This window comes from Mandrillus leucophaeus, unplaced genomic scaffold (assembly GCF_000951045.1).
Source record: "Mandrillus leucophaeus isolate KB7577 unplaced genomic scaffold, Mleu.le_1.0 Scaffold965, whole genome shotgun sequence".
NCBI lineage: Eukaryota > Metazoa > Chordata > Mammalia > Primates > Cercopithecidae > Mandrillus > Mandrillus leucophaeus.
Window position 1 is genome coordinate 456,165 of NW_012110530.1, and position 3,959 is coordinate 460,123.

The 3,959-nt window shown below is 36.9% G+C and overlaps 1 pseudogene; it reads left to right on the top strand.

The window, feature by feature from the left end:
• Positions 1-785: 785 nt before the first annotated feature.
• On the top strand, positions 786-2,290 carry LOC105532528 (annotated as a pseudogene).
• The last annotated feature ends 1,669 nt before the right edge of the window (positions 2,291-3,959 follow it).

Below are 3,959 nucleotides of genomic sequence, written 5' to 3' on the forward strand. Positions count from 1 at the left end.
ATGAAATAATGTAACCAGATTTTTTTTACAAGAAAACTCCAGTAAAAGTAGAAATCTAATTTCTGCTTTTTTTAACTAGAAATCTAATCTAAGCACAATTTATGTTTGTTAATAATGTTTCACTAATTTAGAAATGTATTTCATTCTTTTTTTCCTGTATTGTCTTTAGCACGTATTAGTTAATTGGGCTCTGAGAAACCTACAGTAAAAGACAAAATTGTATAAATATATTCAAAGGTTAGACAACCTAATGTATTTGACAGGAAACATTTTTTTTTTCTATAAACACTATCTTTAAGAAGGGTGTTCCTTCACCTAAAAATTGGGAATTAACTCACCTGAAGATCCAACCAATACCATTGTAACTGTTTTTTCACATGTACGTTTCCTGACGTGTTTTGCCCAGCTGAAATGTACCAGACCATTAACTTGTTTTTACCAATTTCACAACATGTATTTCTCCAGCCCTCACTTTTAGGATTACAGAAAAAAGTCACCTTAAATTTCCATGTGTCATGTGAAGTCAGATACTATTTTTACGCTATATTTGAGCCCTAAAACAAAGCAAAATAAAACAAATTAATTTCATGCACCCCAGGAGATAGGTACAAAAATTTATCAGACTATAAGAAGAAAAATATCAGAATTTACATTTTCATGTATTTTTATCTTTATTTTGCTTAAACTGTCTAATGTTCTTAACAGATTAGTGTAGTAGTAAATGGACATAAAATACATATACTTACGGTGAGGTTGTGTACACAGATTTTTTACTAATAGGATAGATGGCGTAAAGTTTGGATAATATTTCCATAAAAAGCAAAATCATTTTCCTTTAATCTGAATAATATTTCCCTTTTCATTTCATTACACAGTCATTCAATGAATATTTAAAACCCACTATGTACCAATGATACAATAAACTGAGGTATTGCAAAGTCACTATGTATGATCAAGCAAAACAAAACAAAATTAAAACATCACAAATCTCTAGATTCGGCAGCATTCTGAGAGGTTCCACAGATCTGTCTCTTGCTTTAACAGTATTTTGACAGAACGTACCTGGGGACTCCCTCTCTTCCAGCCTTTGACCAACCTCCAATCTCCTCTCCACTTGCAAACTCCAAGACTATCTTCTCAGCCATCTCCTGCTTCTGTGACCAGCCAACACCGTTTTGTGGCCTTCTCGATGACCAACCATAAGCTCCCAGATTCGTAAGAATTATTCAACCCAGGGAGTATAAATTAGTTCAGCCACTATGGAAAGCATATTGGAGATTTCTCAAAGAACTTAAAAGAGAACTACCATTTGACCCAGAAATCCCATTACTGGATATGTACCTAAAGGAAAAAGACACATGTCCTTGTATGTACATCTCTGTGCTATTCACAATATCAAAGACATAGAATCAACCCAGGGCCCCATCAATGATAGATCAGATGTAGTAAATGTGATATGTATATATCATGAGATACTACATGGCCATAAAAAAGAATCAAGTCATGTCCTTTGCAGCAACATGGATGCAGCTGGAGGCCATTATCCTAAGCAAATTAATGAAGGAATGGAAAACCAAATATAGCATGTTTTCACTTATAAGTGGGAGCTAAACATTGAGCACACATGCACATAATCATGGGAACAACAGACACTGCACACTACTAGGGAGCATAGAGAGGGCAGAGGGTGTGAGTTGAAAAACCACCTATTGGATACTATAGGCTCAGTACTTGGGGGCAACATACTCATGAAATGAACGTGCACAAGTAACCTTTGTCTAAAATATAAGTTGAAATAAAAAAAAAAATTCCACCAAGGTGGAAGCAGCCATCAACCACCTGATCAATTTGCATCTGCAGCCCTCCAACACCTACCTTTCTCTGAACTTCTTTTCAACCATAACAATGTGGCTCTGGAAGGCATGGGCCACTTTATCTGTGAATTGGCCAAGGAGAGGTGTGAGGGTTCAGAACAACTCTTGAAGGTGCAAAACCAGCTTGGGGGCCAGGCTCTCTTTCAGGATGTTCAGAAGCAATGTCAAAATGAGTGGGGTAAAACCCTGTATGTCTTGGAAGGTGTCATAGCCCTGGAGAAGAACATGAACCAGGACCTTTTGGATCTTCATGCACTGGGTTTGGCCACACAGATTTTCATCTCTGTGACTTCCTGGAGAGCCACTTCCTAGCTGAGGAAGTGAAACTCCTCAAGAAGATGGGTGGCCAACCTCCACAGGCCGGTCGGGCCCCAGGCCTGACTGGGAGAATATCTCATGCAAAGGCTCAGCTTTAGCATGACTAGGAGCCTACTGAACCTAGGACTTCTCAAGGTCCTCCTTAGAGTATCAGGGCTTCTGCCTAAAACTCTGCCTCCAGCAACTAGGCAGCTTTTAAAGCACCTTGGAGCCCTTTCCCAAGCTTTGAAGCAAATGGAAATAAAGCATTTTGCAGAAACAGACAAACAAACAAACAAAGAAAACACTATAGCTCTATGGAGCTTATAGGTCTGGGATTTTACTTGGCAAACTCCTAAAATGAGTTGAGACTGGAAATATCTGCCTACTTGCCTTTCTTCCCCACTAAAATATTAGCTTCTACAGGGCAGGGATTATAAATGTCTTATGATTATTTCATGCTCAGTGCTTAGTGTAGTATTTGCCATTTGATAAATATTTAATAAATGTTTTTTGACATATATTGAATAAAACCTTTTGCCTCATTGCCACTGAAAATCTGGAGAACTTTCTAGTCAGTTATCTTTAAATGTTTAGATGATTTTTGGGAGGGTGTTTCCCCCTGTGACTTATTAGGCTTGGTGATATTCCTTTATGAACATTCCCTCAGCTATTAATAATTTCTCCAATTTCATCTGATCCTACTAGATTTTTTTTTCTTGCTGAAGACTATTTCTTCATTTTACCACTTATGGGAATGCACACTTTTACATCAACAATAATTGCTGTCTGGACCCCATTTCTTTCTCATCTTGTTAACCTGTTTAGAGACTTTAAAATGTGACTATGTTTACATTTTATTGCATAAACAATAGGCTTCATTTTGGTTATCCTCTCTGCAAAATTACTTTGGATGATTGGAATTCTATGACATTGTTCTCCCTTAATTACTTATGGTGAATTTAGTATCTATAATTGCATAGTTACTTAATTTAACAGACAAATGTTAGTGAACTGTTCTGGAGTCCTTAAGAATAATTTGTTCCTAATTATAAAGAAGGGATCTTCAGCAAAAAATGGAAAGAGAGAAAACTGCCTTTTATTTAGCCCTTTACTATATTTCAGATTGTATGTATTTTTTTCTCAATTTAACCTAGTCTAAAAATGATACTTGTAATTCCCACGTCTTCAATAAAGAAGATTTTCTCAGATCTCTTATTTCTGTAATGACTCTGAAGACCCCATTTATAACTCTATCCCGCAGCCTCATACCAATCAAATTTGCAGTGAAGAGACTGAATTTCACACAAGTGGCCATGACTTTTAGCCAATTTATTTTACTTTAACACATCCTTTCTTTATTCATCTTGAATTGCGCCACACAACAGACTTCCACTCATCTCCTTAATTGAAAAGTTCGGTCTGAATGATTGCTTACTTTCTGTGCCCTGTGAGAACAAAGTGCTCACTGGTGATTGCAGGACTGTGGTTTCATTAAATTTATGCCTTATGAATTTAACAACATTTGGCTATTTCTGTAATCTCACTAGCCATGTCAAGGACTGATCGGCCTGGCTGCCTAATGTCAGGAGCCTGAATCAAAATTTGGGCATTCTGAATTGCCATTGACATCAACTCTGCCTTCTTTCCTTAGGAGGTTATACATCAGTAGTCACAGCCCTTACTCTGTGTAAATAGAAAAAGGTATCATGCACTGCTGTTACTGAATGCATCTGACTAGGTTCATAAGTAATACAGGACTTGCTGCAATGATTTCATTTTTACAAA